Source organism: Centrocercus urophasianus, unplaced genomic scaffold (assembly GCF_019232065.1).
Source record: "Centrocercus urophasianus isolate 14NV4802_14NV808 unplaced genomic scaffold, USGS_Curo_1.0 seq_22, whole genome shotgun sequence".
NCBI classification, from domain to species: Eukaryota; Metazoa; Chordata; class Aves; order Galliformes; family Phasianidae; genus Centrocercus; species Centrocercus urophasianus.
Window position 1 is genome coordinate 12,340,655 of NW_024884778.1, and position 18,875 is coordinate 12,359,529.

At 36.7% G+C, this 18,875-nt stretch overlaps 1 protein-coding gene across 1 annotated transcript in view; it reads right to left on the bottom strand.

The window, feature by feature from the left end:
- Positions 1-18,875, bottom strand: part of CACNA2D3 (calcium voltage-gated channel auxiliary subunit alpha2delta 3) — a 397,031-nt gene that overhangs the window by 240,256 nt on the left and 137,900 nt on the right. The window lies entirely within an intron of this gene.

Here is an 18,875-nt window from a genome sequence, read left to right on the forward strand (position 1 = left end):
TTAAGCATATCTCTATTTAGAATTGAAAACCAAGATATTTTTATTACCTCTCAGTCTCTCTATACTCCTCATACAGGTATATTTCTGAAACCAATTAGAGATTTATCAATGCATCTCACAGAAGCCTCATGATTACCTTAGATTTCTGCCTGCCCTGAAAACGTTATAAGCAGCCCAATTAACACTTTGAACATAGATGATGCATGCACTTTTTTAACACAAAGAATTCTACACTTAAATCATTCGCTGGATAGCTATCTAACTGTTCAGCTTATTTTCATCATTTCAAGAACTGCTATCAAAACAGAACCTGGGCCTTGACAGGCTAAAAGCATTTCTACTTCACAAGAATATTAACGAAACCAGTGATAACAAATTTCCATAGGCCTTTGTCTCCTCAAACTGTTGCTGCTTACCCAATGTGTACTGACTGATGTTTCCTAATGGAAAACATTCACTCTGTGCTGAACCTTACATATGCGCATCACTGTAGGTTTTGTAAAGTCATGCATACTCTAACATGGGTGCATAAACTTAGCAGTGTCTTATTTTGAACACGAAATTATTGACTATTTACAGATTTCTGGAGAGTATTTGGCCTATTTTGTACTCAACTATAACTAGATAAGCAAAAGCAATTTAGATAAAATTATTGATTTTTTTATGACCTAGATTTACAAAAATTCTATCAAGCTTTGAAGGCAACAAATAAAGAGTACTTTTTAACCTCCCAAATGTCCTTAAACCACTAGGCAACAGTTCTCATGATCTATTTCTTAATTGAAACAGACCAAAGGACAGCGTCTTTGAAGAATCTCATTAACTTAAATCCCAGTGTCTGCCTTAACTACCCATTTGACTGGAAATCAAAGTAAATAATATAAAATCATAGATTGCACATAACCTACAAAACTTTTACAAGGATAAATATACAACACCATTTACAAGGCTAGAACAGACCAGCAAGTACAAAAACTTCAAAGGCGTTTCATGAGCACTGCTTCTCAGCGTGATATGCAACTCATTGTACTGAACAAAAATTACGAAAAATCCTAAAAATCAGTATGTGTCCATTAAATACGTGGAGACTTTTATGGCAAAATTTCCATATCTCTTTCAGTTTTATCTTCAGTGTTCAATATATAGAATCATAGAATTGCTCAGGTTGGAAAAGATGTTAAAGATCATTAAGTCCAACTGCAACCTAACCACACTAGCCTAACTCTTACAACCCTCCGCTAAATCACTGATTAGTCCCTGAGCACCACATCCAAATGGTTTTCAAACACATCCAGGGACATAGTTGGTACTTCAGATGAAAGCAGAATAAAAAAAGAAATCCTATAGCTAGATATTAAGTGCCTGTGAAAGAGAAATATACAGACAAGCTTAATATTCCCCCATCTCTAATCATATAAAGTGGACAAAACGTATCAATATTTGAAAATCAATCTTAATGAAAAAAAAATCTGTCACGATTAAATTTATTTTACTTCAAGTGCTTTATTGATGAACCAAATAATAATCTGCTGCATATATGCCATAAATATATACAACTACTGAAACTTAAATTCCTGGGAGGGGAACACCAGAAAAATTTAGTTTCAGTATTTTGTTTATTTGTTATTACTGTTGTTGCCCTGTTCTTGCCCCTGCCCTGCAATTCTCGAAGTACTGATAAAGAAAAGACTGCAAATATAATTTGCTTAAAGCTGTCTTTTCATTAACTTTGGGAATTAATGCATTCATTATGAGAATTATCCCAAACCCACTTAACATCACTGGGAAGATATCACATTTGTGCATTTAGTTCTTCCCACAACAAAAGGATGAAGAAATACGATAGTGTACAAGAAATACAGTTCTTACTCTGCCAGGGAGAAGCCTTCTCCACCTATGTTTCCTACCCAAGTGTACCAGGGATGATTAAACCACACTGTATGCATGCTTCCCACATGTGACAGGAGCTGTATCAATTTCTCTTTCTGCAAAAGCCAGAGACAGCTAGCAGAAGACTTGAAAGCCCAATTCAGATTTCCAATCTCAGTAGGAAATAGAATATTAGTTCAACATTAAGCCAGGCACTAATGTCTGCTATAAAAAAAAACCAACAACAATCACACACAAAGCAAAGAAAGTAAGCCGCATAGCTTTTCCGTATTGTAGTAGATTGTACAGTAAGTCTGAAAAAAACCTGGCACAGAGAGTAAAGTGATAAACAGAATTTCAAATAAGAATGTCAGAGTACATTTTACATGCAAAGCATAGCAATAATCTCTTAAAGAACATTATTTCCTTGCATTCCATTGGTTATTTCCTTTTCCAAAGGAATTAATTAGTAGACATTTTCCTTCATCATGTTCTATAAGTGGCAAGGCTAACCAAGTATTAAAGATCATTATATTTTAAATAAATCATATAAATCATTTCACAATTAAGACTATTCAGAATTGATTGTTAATTTAATTGATACAGTATTCACCGACCTTTTGGTCCAAAACTGTATTATCTTTTTTCAACTTTATAACCACATATAGAATTATATTATCTGAGTTTTTAAAATAAATCATAGCACAAAATCATCCTAATTTTATAACAGACAAAGGATGACAAACAAGGAGAATATTATAATCCCCTTCCCTCCTTTTTGCCCAAAATATAACAAATTTCAGACAGTCCTTAAAGTTCTGAAACACTCGGTAATATACACAACTAAAAAATACCTCTTGAAAAAAGTTCAGTGTGTAGGCAGAGCTCTTACACAGTGCCTTGTAGTGCATGTTTTGCTTCCAAGGAAATTATTGACTGTGACAGCTGAAAGGCAGTAGAAGGAAAATTAAAAATAAAAATTGGAGAAAAAGTAGTGAAGCAAATCCATCCGGCAGTCTGACACCGCATTTAAGATAATGCCCAAGGGAAAGAGGATAAAGTCCTGTTTGCTGACAACACAAATACTCTACCTGCTAAGCTCTAAAAGAAAATGACTTCAATTTAATCTTGTCAATTGAGGTCAATCTTTGATGTAACCTTAACTCAGTGAGTTCTGAGTGTGCACAGTATTACATGCCAAGAAGATATTAGTCTAATAAATAACAAAACAATTATCTAGGTTAGGAGCACATCCTGGCTTTGCTGTGACTTGGCCAGCAGATGAGCTTACGCTGACTGAATGCACGGACTTGTGTGGTGAGCAGTGAACTGAAGAAAAAGCTCTCGAAGAAAATTTCATTCACATAATATAGCACACACGCCTCAAGCTCTGAATATGAACACACATATATTCAAACTTGCACTTAAGCAGGCACACTGGATTCCGTTGTTCTGTTTATTTTTATAAGCACTGTCCTTGACAGCATCGTCATCACTCTGAATGTTTTGTCAAACATTTTAAAATCCCCTGATAGAGTAATTGAACAAGACTTAGATCAAGGCTGTAAAATTAGGGAGAACTGGGAATTTCAGTTCCCATGTGCCACTATTCTTTTACCCTTGTGAAGAAAGTCTCCCCATGCAAGCCAATCTGCACTGATCACTAGTGCTCACCAGTGCTCAAAGCTCTTCCTTAGCAAAGGGCTGGGTATGTTTGAGAGACATCACAAAGAATCATATTGCTGACACAGACAGCAGAACACTGGCTGCTCTGATATAGTGAAATAATAATAGGAGGCAGACACCTGGGGGACTCTTAGGAAGTCAATCAGAAAATTATTTTACAGGTTCATTCAGAATTACTGGAAAAGGCAAGCTTTGTTTTAAATCACCATGTGACAGCCACAATACAAAGATATGTGCAGCCTGTTTTCTGAGGATAGCTGTCACAGACTCAGGATAAGGATGATAAAAATTAACTCCTGCAAAAGCTATCAGAAGTGAAAGCGCAATAGTTTCAGCAAGCAAAGAGAACCTCAGGGTTAGGCTGCAGGGAAGAATTGATCACTAAAGCAAAAGCAAACTTGGCAGTTGCTTCAGTTTAGCCACTTAGTTCAGCCTAATAACTAAATAAGCACCTTGATTGTAATGGATATTTTGCTGAGACAATACGTCAGTAATTTAAGTATAGTACCAAAAAACCAATATATTGTCATGCATAAATGTAGATCTGTACAAACTTTTAAAAGACTGACGTTCCCTACTTCCAATTATGTTTATCTTATTGTAAATCCCTACCTCATGATGCTTGTGTTATTAACTGAACACTTTTTAAGATTGTACAGAGGATATATTTCTTCAAATTTAAATCTTTACTGTTTCATTTAAAAGACACATTATGATGCAAATTGCCTTTGTGAATCAGAGACTACCTGCCACATAATAATAAACACTTTTCAGATGGTTCTCTTTCTAACAGGAAAATGAATTTGCTTCTATTGGTATGAAACAATGCACTTTACAATTTTAGATTGATGTATTTTTTCCTATAATACAGAAATTATTATTGCAAGACAGCATAAAATCCTCTGTTCACAGAGCAGGGAGGAAGATTTGAGAATGCTACGAGAAATGATTTGCACCGATGGTTCAGAACTATAGCAATATTGGGGTTATGCTAATAATTTTCAACTATGCAAGAATCCTTTTTACAACATTTCTGCAAACATATCATTCAGGTAAAGGCAAAGATGGTGGTCTCTAGAAGATACTAAATCAAGGAACAGTTATGGCATTTGTGTGAGCCTCAAATAGCAGAGAAAGTGAAAAAGGAACAAATGTCAAGGAAACTGAAGAGGAAAATTGGCATTAAATGGCACAGACATTTGAATATCTATGAGACTTTCAACACAACAGGTACTATCATAAGTCGAAAGGACGAAAGATTCCTTTTCTCAAGACTGACAAGCAGAAGCTCTCTCTGGAAGCACAGATGTGCAAAAACAAAAAATACAAAATGAAGTGAGTCATTCTTTCTGAGGGAGACTTTCTACTACAGAACACGCGTTGACAGCAGTCTCTACTCAATGTGTGTTTCAATGCACATTAACTTCCAGAGTTCAAAAAGTCTCTTTTGACAGTTGTCCACTAAGAAGAATTTCTGTTTTAAAGCATGCGATTAAAGCTCTTGTATTCAAGTACTCAGTCTGATGTTTACCAAAAAAAGCATAAAAGTCACAAAAGCAAACTGCCTCATGTACTAAAACCTGCTCTGAATTTTAAAAAGCTTTTAAAATTGAGAGAGCTGGCATCTCCTTCATTTGCTGGAAGTTACAATCTTTATCATTTCTGATTATTCCCTCTCACTTGCTTCTTTGGAGGGACTTCCAATGCCTATTTATTCTTTTTAATGCCTTTATCCAACATCAAAGCTCAGAAACCACCTGAGATTTGAAATGCTGTGACCAGAGTGCTCTCTCTAATTGCAGGAATACAGAAATGTTACTTGGATCCTCACAAAAACAACCGGCCTACTTTCCTACATAATCAGATTAAGTTGACCTTTCCCCAGGCTGTCCATTCCTCCCCAGCATGATTATGCCATTAAAATTGTATTAAAATGGGATAAATAATTAACATTTTATTACAGTAAAAAATCAATTATACCAGCATGCAAACTGATAATGCAACAAGGTTTCAGAGGTCTTGTAAAAATTTACTGATTCACTGAAAATGGCAAATAGCAAGTAATTATGATGGCTATTTTAAATGATCTGCTGAAGTTCAAGAGAGTCACTGTGACTGTATGACTCAGATGGTAAATCTTTCCTTTAAAGATCACTCTTGAAGCTAATAAACACAAGAAGGATGAAAAACTTTACACCCTTCGTTGGACTTTCAGTTTGAAACTTGGAACCTTTGTTTCACAAGACTTACTGGAGATCCAATGCTTTTACTTTCTCTAGGAGTGTTTAGTGTTAATTTTCATATGCATAAAAGCCTCCCAGGGAATATTTTCTTCTATACAGCACAACAAATATCCACTCTGCGTCAACTCCTCTTTTCTCCCAAGTCTATGGATGTGTGTTAAAAGACAGCAGTTACACAGATGAGCAATTTCAGGGCTGGTTATCATGCTTGGACAGAGTCAGAGTGAGCCATGGAAGCAATTACTTGAACATTTCTAGAGCAATTTTAAGTAAAAATTTCATAACTTGCAACCATTTTATAACCAGAATATAAAAATGGCCAATTTTGTGCGTTTGTGAAGGCTGAGTGTTTCAGAACTGCATAATTACCACAGATTTCAGAAAGCCTTATTCCCTGCCAATGAGCTTATACTTTAATACCATGAAACAGTAAAAGAGCAAAATTCTCCAACCTGTAAAATCCTCCAGTACAGCAGCATGGCTCTGTTTGATAAGGCTTATCATGTGGCACATATTGCTGAGTGAGAATGATGGGAATCCTTCTGGGGCTGGGGCACACCTGATGTGCTCCCCCTCCAGCTCTGCTGCTCTGGCTCTGCACTGCTGGGAGGAGCCACAGCACATCCCACTGCTGAGGGCCATGGGGAGCTCCTCTCCGTGTCTCCAGCTCAGAAATACACCAATAGCAGAGGTTCATTTTTATTGCTAATAAACATGAACAATGTCAGGCATTATTTAAGCCACACTTTGGAAGAAGAAGCAATCTTTTCAAAAGGACAAGGCTTGTGTAAGAACAAAGCAAAATACAGTAATATGTTTCACTTGAGGATGCTGAACCATTTGTATCAAGCTTGCCATTACTTCAACCCCTGCAGTAGTGATGATCTCCCCTTTGCAGATTTGGAAAACAGTGATACAACTGACACAGTAGACCCTGAGTACATTAATAGTGTACTTCAGAACATCAGAACCCCCCTTCACTATGTCCTATTTCATTCTAAGATTAAAAGTACCACGCCTTTGATGTGGGTGAGACCAAAATGCAGGTTCAAAGCATGGCATCCTGCTATGTTGCTGGGAGGCCTAGGGAGGAGAGTGCCATAAAATCTCTGCATTTCTATACTTATTTTTAAAAAGGTGGTGGTAAGGAGAAGCATTCATTCTTGGTCAGCAACTAGGGAATAAAAAGAAGTAAAAATGAATCCTGAGCAATTTTTACAACAGGATTACCTTCTGGCTTCTTCTGGCCATGCTCAGGGTATAAGGTTATGCATGTTATAGACTTAAACAGTATTTTGAAGATTGTCGGCACGTTTAAAAAGAGCATGAAGTACAATTTAGAGTTTGTTATATTTGCCCTCAGAATCCAATTCTGAAGAAAGCTTGCATTGCACAGAGCAAGCCAATTGTCAACGGATTTCTCCTCTCTAAAGTCTTCTAACTCAAATATTCCTGAAATCAGTTGTATGGGACTAACCTCTTTACACAAGCTATACTATTTGTGCATCCTGGAAGATTAAAACAGAAACAAAACAAAACCACAAAACCAAACCCAATTCCCAGACTTAATACAGTTTTCTTCACTACCTAGAACCACAGGCCTCCTCCATTTCTCTTGAACTCCCCATAGATCACATCAAGCTAGTGAACCAGCAAGAATCAACCACTTCTATAAAATAATTCAGTAAAAGGATATTACACAGAAGAGTAGGATATTGGCAGAATTGCTTTAAAATCACCACTGTAATGTTTGCTAATGGTTTCCAGCTTATTATAAGATACCTTGTTAATGACATTCAATGTGTGACATTAAGCAAAATTCCAAACAATTTAGAATATGCCACAGATTTTATTTTTTTTCTTTGAAAAGCAAACCGTTTCACAAGATATAAGGTGAAAAGTTTAAAGTGAAATTGGTGTAGTTCTGTGCATGTTCAGCTCATCTGACACGGGCAGGCTGATGACAACCTCAAGGCTGCTTCTAATTATCAGCAGGGACATATCTGACTTCTGTGTGCCCTTCTGCAATCACACACTCTAAGTGCCTCATTCCAACTTCCAAGTAGGAAGAAAAAATATTTCTCAAGCTCTGCATCTTCTCTATCTTGCATGAGAATCAACTTGAACTCAGAACCTTCCTAGTCTAAGGCATGCATGTAAAGCTGCTCTCAGTGAGAGCTGTACTGTCTCCTGAAGCCACGCTTGGGGATAGTACAGAGCCTACATACAGTGTTAGGTAGGAGGTTAATAACTATTCCTAACAAAACAGAAAGTAACAGGCAGTTTACACACAGCAGTCTACAACATTTGAACATGAACTGCAGCTCAGGCTGAATTAAACCTTGTACTTCACCAGATTTTTTTTCAAACCAACAGGGGATAATCAAAATAATTAGATACCAAAGAACTAGAACAGAACAAATTTTCATGGGGCTCACTGCAATCTAAGATTTGTTTTGCTACTCCCAACCACCTACCATACACGCAGGAGATTAAATTAATATTATTGACTACACAAAGGAAAGCAAAAGAACACGTGCAACATTACTGAATTTATTTGGGAGTAAAGTGAGAGATGCGATGTTGAGCAAATGAATGTATACAAATCCTCTTCAAATGATTAATGACTCTCTCATGCAAAATAGAAATTTGGTCAGCTAAGCCCTCAGTTGAAATAACAAGACCATGTTGATGAGTTAATTTAATAAAAGAAACACACGTCTCCAGAGTCACAGAGTTCTCAAGGAGATGGTGGGGGAGGCGGGGGGAGGGAAGAGTGGCATCTAGTTTGTTCATAATGAGAACTTCAAGCATTTTTAAAAAAACGGCATGAAGAAAAACTTGGTCAATAAAATAATTGTTCCACAAGCAGGAAAAAAAAAAAAGAATAAACTAAGCATAGTTACAGTTCGCAAAATTTCCTCCTATGTGCAAATACATCAAAGTATTACAAATTTCAGGTTGTGTTATGAACTACTCAAATTTGCAGGCTACGCTAAGAACCGTGTACATTACGATGGGGTTACTATTGAAGTGCAAATAACACTTCTCCCCTTCCTTACAGTATTGGCTTACATTGATCACATGAATCAAATTTACAAAGATACATGAACAAAACACTTTTACATGTCATGCTCAAAGATTTTTCTTGTCTTCATTCAGCAAGCATGAGTTCCAGTTATACAAACAGGACTACACAAACTATAAAATACCATTGTATATTAGCCTGTGAAATATGCTGGGATAGAACTGCTGGTGGAGAAGAGTGGGAGTACACTAACATTTTGGGTATTGCAAAATATTGCAGGGTAAAACAAACAGCAATGTACTACTCATTTCCCTAATTCATGCAGATAAGGGAGTGGTACAGTCCAAGGGCTAAGATCATGAAATATAGATCTTTGTATTTTCAGTTTTTAACCATTTTTCACGTCATGCAAAGGCAGACTAATAATGATAAATATAACAGCAGCAATAATGAAATGTGTTATATAAATTGAGCTTGTCAGAGCAATATCATGAAGCTATCTGGAATGTGTACTATTGTTTCTCCTCTATATTAAATTCTGAGCTATTCATGGAACAATTTAAGGGTAAGCTATTTGAACTGCAGATTGTTGCTGTTGTACTCTTATACAAAACTTCAGAGGTAACAGGCAAACCACAGCACACTGGTTTTGCTATTGCTTTTCTCTGAAAGCAATTACAAAGACCATTCAGATTTTCAGAACCATTACCATTTTCCACAATCCAGCTGAAATCTGTGAGGCATTTTTATCTGTTCTGAATTAAGATGAATTAACACTCTTAGAAAAGTTGGTCAGGTAAAGCAAGGCAACCAAAAGCATCTGGATGATGGGGCAAATGGCAGTTTTGCAAATCACCTATCCCGCAATCCAGCAGGCTTCCCATGTTGTTTACAGATGTAGGTAATGCAAGCTAATAGATAACATCTTCCAAGGACTGTGAAGGAAACACTGACGGGATGGGCCTTACATGAAGTGGTCAGCGGAGGTTTTTAGAGCAGCAGTGGGCAGGGGCAGCCCTGGAAGGCTGCATAGTGTCTGTGCATTTCCTTCAGCTGGACAGGATAGATCACACGCATAGCAGCCCCTCAGCCATCTAAACAAATTAAAAACTAGTTTGTAGCAATCCTTGGATACTCTTTCTAAACATCCCAATTTCCTATTTTACTGCTCTCATCCTGTCTCAAGTAAAAAAAAATAAATTGAAAACAAGATATGAGAGGGAATATGTTGCTCAGACACAAATGAGTCTAAAATGCTCATCTTGAAAAAAAAACAAGAAAAAAAAAACCATGAAGAGTCCTTCATTCTTACCAGATGTTTATCTAAGGCTCCATTTCTTTTGTTACCAGGACATCATACAAAGAACAATGTTTAAGGACATGCACACAGTTTCTTCCCCTCACTTGTTATTAACCTTCTACTGGAAAAGACATTATATAGATACATAAATTCCTCTGTGATTGACAATATCGATGGAGAAGAATTGAATGTAAAAAGACCATAAAAGTTCTTAATTATGATTTACAGAGAAATCACAGAATCATAGAATCGTTGAGGTTAGAAAGACCACTAAGATCTAGTCCAACCACCAACTCACACCTGTGACCACTCCAGACCACATCTCTCGCAGTGACATCTATTCTTTTTTGAAAAGCCCTAGGGGCGGTGAATCCACCGCTTCCTTGGGCAGCCTGTTCCAATCCTCTATTGCCTTTCAACTTCTGCTGTAGAAACAAAGATTACTGTAAATGTATATGCTTTTAAAAATGATCCTCCAGTTTTGCAAGTGTTGGCTCTGAGCTCACCACCAAAGCTAAACCAATATTCTTAAAAATATAATTGTACTTAATGTTCTAAATGGTTCTCCTAATGGATATTTATTCCCATGCCTTCTTGACTTTACATCTATGTCAATAATGACATGCAATATTAATAGCCTTCCCTGAAAAAGACAGGTTACAGCCATTTCAATTTAGTGTCATCTAAAAAAGGCGCCACCAATTGGAGAAAGTATTTAAATAATGAAATGTTCACAAGGCTGACTCAGAGATTATTCATTCAGTTTTCCCAGACTTCAGTTTACTACACAGATGACATGCTACATAGATTGCAAGGGAGAAATTAGGCTAGATATTACGCTCTCCACCAACTGCCAGAAAAAAGATCCTCCCTCCTACATAAGGTGCTATGAAAGACTTTGGTTAGCAAGCACCTTATCATTAGCTATTTCACTGACATAATATATGGACTGACTAGACCACACAGGGATTTGAACAATACATACAACGTATCATGAAGAAGCCCTGAAATGTAATACGCATCTCAACCATTTCCTGATCTGAAGTTTAAAACAGAGACCTAAACCAGACTTATAAACTTCGGTGACAAAATATGTTTTTAAAAGCAGAATGATTTGTACTAATGGATACCATTCAGATGTTCAACATAGCACATATCTTAAGTCAGAAATATACCACGGATAAAACATTCAGGTACTTAGAGCACAAATCTGAGCTTAGGTTTACCTGAGCTCATGCTCTATGCTGAGGCTGAAAATGTGCAGGGTTTGTAAACAGTAAAGCTGATTGAGAATAATGAAAAAGCATCTCTGCAATTTCACCAATTCCCATTTTGAATATTACTGTATTTAGAAAGAGTTTTACAACAGGAAGACTTATTATTAATACAGAATTATTTTCTAATCAGAGGAAAGTCTCTACTTAAATATCTGTAAGCAGAGACATCCTGTATTTTAACTTCACAATTGACGTGTGCATTTGTCAGTATCTTGGCTTCAGTTAGATAGTGACAAACCATAAATGCTTTTAGGAAATGAAACATTATTTAAAAAAAAAAAAAAAAAAAAAAAAAGAAGAAATAGCAAGATGACTTACTGTCTCTGTTACAGCCATGCAGAAACTCCAAAATCAGTGTGAGTGGTTGCAGCAACTAAAAACAATAGCCGTTGCCATCCCTATAACTGTTTAAGATCAAGCTGGATGGAGTCTGGGGCAGGCTGATATAGTGCCTGATTTAGTGGCTGGCAACCCTGCCTACAGCTGGGAGTTGGAACTAGATGATCTGACATCTCTTCCAACTTGACCCTTCTATTCTATGATCTTTATACATGTATGGGACTAAGGAGCTGATCTGATATGCCATTTTGATGGACAGAAAAACTAAGAGGGTTTCCAACTGCATTTTTTATCCCCATACCACCCCCAAATTCTCTGCATGAGGGTGCATTGAAGCTGAAATGATTTTGATGCTCAGTGCTTCTGTGCTGCAGTAGTTCTAACATTTTCTAGGTATTTCAAGCATTTGCAGTAGCCAAAGAACAAACTGCATTCCTGGCCTCCACTAAGGACATCTAGAAAGAGAACAGGATGATTCAAGGTTCATATACTCAAATTTTTCTGTGCTTCCTGCTCAATATAACACACAGCACCGACACCTTGCTGTCAAAGTTCAAGCTTGAAGTTGGGATTTCTGAGCCTCTCAGTAATTACTGAAGGCTAGGCCTTTGTAAGTCAAATATTGACTAATGGGAAAAGAGAAGACAGCCCTCTGAAGATCTCCACAGAAAGCAATAAAGAAAGATCACCTCACCAACTTTTTCCTGGTTAGCTCCAATATTGGCACTTCTCAAACATTTGTATTTCCTATGGCAGTACTTATGCTTCTCATTATGCTGTTGCTCAGTATTACATTAGACCTGCTTAAGGCATATTAGGCGACAAAAGGTAAAGAACATCAACCACTTGTTTCTTTCCTACAGCTATTCTTCCCAAATTTAGTTTAGATAAAACAGAGATCTATCTGAAGCAGCAAATTTATCTATTACCTCAGAGCCAGAAGTAAAACCTTGGGCAAGTCAGATAAAATTAGAAACTTCTTTCTTTATATCCATCTTACTGGAGACTCAGCACTTGAGGCTTTGTTACTAACTATAAATCAGAAGGTCAACGCACTTCAAGAAAGAATCATCAAATTCTAAAATACTATTTCTGAAACTTTAAGTTTTCCACTCCAACACAACAGCAAATTATTTTTATTTTGATCTAGAAAACAGTCAAACATATCTGTATGCTTCCATAATGAAATCTTGCAGCAGTGTTTTGCTTTTTTTTTTTTTCCCCCCAGCAGATAATGATTTTTAAGCATCTTGCTCAAAAGAGCAGAAAGGAGGAGTCAACACTTTGCATCTCCTAGGAGAGAGATCAGTTTTGTTTCCCTATCTACAAAACGGGAACAATCAGACATGATTTTTGCAAGTTTGAAACTGACAGATGAAGAACACTCCATAGCATTACTACTATTTCTATATTAACAAATCTAATATACGCTGCCTACAATAATTCAGAGCAACACTCCAGATTCCATTTCCCATCTGAGTACTTAAAATAACATTCCGAATGGTTCTGCTCAATGGTTCTGCTTAAATTTCATGATCACGTAAACTCAATTTTCTAACAACTTCTCTTTGAATGAAGTCTTCACACAGTAACATGGTTGACTGTCTAATCCCAGGCAAAAGCAACAGATTTACCTGTTGAAATAATCATTTCACCAGAGTCAGCTGATGGTTGTATTTTTAGCAGGAACAAAATACTTCCCAATCAGCTTTGCAAAGCACAGAAGAAATTCTGCAGATAACCTACTTATTTACAGGTGAACTGATCATTAAGTCAGAAAGAAAAGTTATAATGCAGTTTCCTAATATGACATTCATGTCTATGAATTAGTGTCAACGGCATGGATTCAGGCCAGAAGACATCCTAGAATAGCTAAAAAACACTTCTTACATTTTCTAGCAAGCCAATGGCTTAAGCACAACCATGAGGCACAGAGGTTGATTTGCTGGTGACAATAATGTCTCAAAATTACAAATGTCAAATGGCAGCAATTCACTGCAATCAAGCGTCTGTGTTTAATTTATTTATATTAAGCTTCCACATTTCTGAGACATGGTTTCACCCAACTGCTTCCCTAGGAGTGTAAATTACCATCAAAGTACACAAGTGTAAATCTGCAGAACATAGCTGTGTTTGAATGTGACGCACAGCAGACAATTGCAAAAGCACATCTACAGACTCATTGTCAAAGCTACTCCAGACTTGGAAATGTCTTCATATTTTTCCCCAGTTTATGGAGGAATTTAGAACATAGTAAGTATATAGTTAGCATTAAATGTGATTAATTCGTACTGTGGGAAAATATTTAAAAAACTGAAATAGTGCTCTGCAGATCTCGTCCTCTCTCCCCACCCAAACTGCAATCAAGCAGATGCCTATTCAACTTTCTGAACACACTGCCAGAACTCAATTTTAGGAACTGGCTTTTTTCTCCTCTGGCTATAGTATGTAATGTTTCATTTTTCTGTGTCACACTATTTACCATGCACATATTTTAGTCATATTATTTTGCAGTATGGTTCTGGGCTGGCTGGCTCACAGGTTCTTAGTGTTTTCCTTCATTCTATTCTTTATTGCTTTCTCACAAGCCTGTTTACCATGTCTTATTTGCCTATATTTGTAAAATAAACAGGAAATATTATTAGTCCTTTCAAAGGCACACAATACAGACTTCTAAGGAAAAGCTGCAGGATCCATCAGAGTGATCTGAGAAGAAAATGTTTGGGGTTTCTACTCTGGTTCACTCTAGATTCTGCTCTGAGATGTGTGTCAGAATCTTTGAAATTTACTTGTAACAGTGAAAAGATGAGACCAAATCTTGGAAATTGGTGCAGAGCAATAAACCAATCCTCCAATTAGAGCAACAAGGCTCAAGTTTGCTTGAAGAGTTCTGTGAAGCTTAGAAAAACTCCCATGGAAATTTAGTTCCCCACTATTACTCAAGTCCATCAATGCTTGGCATGGTTGCACAAGTTTAACGTAAGGTTTGCAAAGTTTTGACAAACACATACTTTTACTAGCATTACCTTATTTCAGGTAAACACATTTGCATATGTACACTTACTGAATTTGGTCTGTATTTCACTGCACTAAAATTAAGTGAAAGCAGGAAGACAAAAATCAAGGATGTGAGGAATGCTTGATAATAGACCTGTGTCCTACTCTGCCCCACACTGCACATGCCATCTGAAAATGGAGAAGATATATTCCCAAGTGACTTCACTATTTAAATTTCATTCTCAAATGCTGCATTTGGCTTTAAATTTGGTGTGAAAATCTGCCATGCTGAAGGATAACTATGGTGTATAACACAGCCCAGGGCAGAAACTCTCAATTCAGACACAAGCGAGCATAGCATTACCCCAGCTTCTTTAGCTTTATTTAGGAAAGAGCCTTTCACATAAGGAGCAGCCTCACACAGACAGACCTCCTGCTTTCCAGAATAGAGCAGATAGTCCTCTGACAGCACTCTATTTGGCTGTGCTGATAGACCAGCATCTTACATTGCAGCAACAACGATGGTTCAGAAAAAAAACAGACACAGGTGTTTCTAAAGCTTAACCCAACCGCCCTCAGCTGGCATTTTTCCCTGCAGGCTCTATTGCTACTTGGCTCCCTAAAAAGAAGTCATTCCATACAATGGCATCTTCGGAGGAAAAAAAAAAAAAAAAGAATTTACAATTGACTCAATGGCACATAATAACGCTGGATATTATTTTACAACATGATTCTGATTTGTAATCACAATTCCCTAGCCTAAAATATGTAATATAAATAATAAGCATTATTATTTCAAACTTGGTATAAAGTTATCCCCACTTTTCTAATATCCAACTTATTTGCTAAAAAGCACATAGATTATCAGTTATATACACATGACAACAACACAATGACAAACTACCTAATAAGTATTTTTAATCAGGTTCTACATACTAAAGAGTATTAAAACTCTGAAAATAAAGTCTGGCTCTTAGCCATATTTATTTGTATTTTGTAGCCCACATCTATCTGGCACTCACCCACCTCTCTCTTCTATACCTGCACTGGTGTGGAAGAGAGCTCCCTGTCACAGCAGTTATTCAAAGGGGAAAAAAAAGAAAAAAAGATGACCCTAAAAACATTTGGCCATTTATTCTCCCACTTCTCAAAACTCATTACATTGTATTGCATTTGACTGTATTATGAAAGTTTATGCTTACTGCAAATTCTAAGGCTTTATTGAATTACAATTAATTTCCATCAAAGTGTCTGCCTTTTTACATCTGAGGAGAACTTTCTAACTTAATATTGTGAGGAGAGGGGGGGAAAAGCTTAATTAGGGGCAGAAATATGTGCACAACCCCCTCTTTGACAAGAGACTTCCCTTTAACCATGCAATGCAAGTCTTCTCACAGCCTGGAGCAACCAGTACGCTCTGCCCAAGTGTTGCATAAGAAACACTCCAGCCCTAGTGGATGCCCTCCACCTCTTCTGTGTGAGTATAGGACTGGAGGCTGCTTGGTCAAGGCAATGGATCTGCTATGCAAAGAAGTGTTTTGAAAAGACTGATACAAAGACTCTTTTTTTTTTTAATCACATTTCCTTCAGTGTTCACAGAAAAGGGGAAGTAATGGAGAGTTCATTCAAAACAGATTACAAATGGAAGGTCTGATTGCAGGGGAGAAAAGAGCTACAGTGACCTTCAATAAATAACTGCAATGGTTCCACATGAGTTAATAAAAATGCATCCCCTTCACTTGCCCTTCCCTGGCTGCATGGCCAAGACCATGTATACAAACTGAGAGGTCAGCATTGGCTAATGACCACAAACAGCTTCCTCGTTGCAGTCAGATTGCTACAAGGCTCGAGCGCTGAGTCACAAACTATCCCCTGCCCTACATGTGTAAGACATTAAGTGTTCATCACAGAAACTTAAATATATTAAATCGTTCCTTCACAAATGGCTAAAAAGAGCTTTCAAGTTGCAGTTGTTATTCAGTGATATGGAAGCAATAAAGTTAAGGTTCCACATGCATCCTCAGCTCTGAATTTTTCTCAACGTGTAGTGTGGCTGCTATAAATCACTATTTTATTTTATTTTTTTTAACTGAAAAGAGAAAAATAATACTTTTTTATCTGCACAAAGTCTTCGAACTCTGTAGAAAGCTCTATTTTAATTTAAATAACACAGTCTCCTTCTTACAAACTCATTTTTATGCACAAAGATCCTTTGCCTATATTTAGCCATGCTGATATTCCAATAACATTTCTCTATGCAGTGCCCCACTGGCAGTGTTCACATTGAGGAACGTAACAGTGGGATAAAGGGCTTCTGCAATGGATGCATCCCTCTGCTTTTTGCTATCAATCCTTCCATACACCCCAGAAAGTACTCAAATCTAAATCTAACTTAATTTAATGCACAGTAGGTCTTTATATACGTATAATCCTTCATCACTGCTTTGTCTGGTTACACACAGGCCAATGCAGGTTATGTACAAAATATACTGTGTATTTTTCAAGTAGACGACTTGCACTGACTCTAGCTGGCACACATGTAGTTCACAGCACTTGGAGCTATCTCACATTTAAAGCAGCAATAAAAATATTTGATGCTATACATAAAACAGTATAAAATTACATAATTAAAGATTATATAATACTTCAGACCAACTAGAGAACAGATTTTTGTTCTCTTGAGAAATATATCCTATGAAAGAGAATATACTTAACCTTACCTTTGAGCTTTTCAACCTGAGGTTTCATTTGTCCAACATTACTCCCTCTATAACAAACTCATTTTGGTTTTCCTTCTGAGACAGCAAGTTTACAAGATAAATATGCTTACTAAATTTTGAGTCGTAATTGTAAAACAACTGACTTTGAAAATGCTTCTGTAGAAACAGCTGACCATTATATTCCACGCATTTTTTAAGATTAAAAAAAAAATCTTTTACAAATAATCAGATTTCTACTGTATTTTCTTTCTAAAACAGAGGAATCAGAAGAAAAACTTACTGTTTTAACTGTGTCTCCATCTGTGGTTCAGTGCTTTCTTTTATGAGATTGAACAAAAATTCAGATGCAGTACATTGAGGGCCAGGTCTATATTATGTCTTGCGCAGAGAATTAGAACATCAAGTTTCGTTACATTAAATGTTGCTGGAAAAATTATTTATTTAATTCTAAAAGCTTTTCCTGCATTGTCTCAAAAGCCTTCTTCATTTCTACATTTATGCTTCATCAGCTACCTGTCCAGGAAACAATTGAAAGATGTGTATTAAAAGATAGGAATCTATGGATGGGCAGCTTTCATGCTAGTCATGTGCCAAATGTCACCAGTGGTAAAGTTCGAACCTACAAGAAGTTCAAGAACTTCCTCCTGAATCTACTAGAGAAAAAATGCAAAGACTAAACACTTAGTAGAATTTTAAAAGTTCCACTTGGAGATTTCTCATATCATAAGTGCCTGTGAAATCCATTGGAAAACCAGACAAATACACATGCCAGAAGTTTGTGAATTCCACCCAAAGAGGCACAGCATAACGCAGCTACGCAAGAGGCCCACGACAAGACACGAGATTGTCTAGAGATAACTGAGATATTTATAAACAACTATAGCATCATTAAAGGGGGAAGGAATACTATAAACAGTAGGGTAATACTGTAAATTTAAAAAGTTCAAAATAGTTAAAATACTAAAGAAACATCTTTAGAGGGGGCTTTGGGGTCGAAGAACATAGTTAGGTTTTTTAAACAATCATAAATACTCTCAGGGTTGTATTGGGATGAAACAAGAGTGGCATCTAGTGGCTCGCAATGTTATGGTACTTATTCCCATTGAACAGCTGGGATATGTTCCAGACCTGCTTTTCTACAGTATTCATTACACTCGTCTGGACCGTAATGGAGGATCTGGTGAGTATCTTGCTAGCAAAACTTGAAGAAAAAAAAAAAAAAAAAAAAAAAAGAGGTTAAAATATAAAGGAATAAATACAGAGGTATTATTCTCTGCTTATCTGCACTTTGTTTGCAACTTTGTCCAGAAGCAACTCGATGGGAAAATTCTTTTTAAACCAGAAAAGAAATTGCACTGAACTTAGTACAGCTGTTGACTAATAGTGGTCTGTTCTTTCCATACATAGATGTCTGGT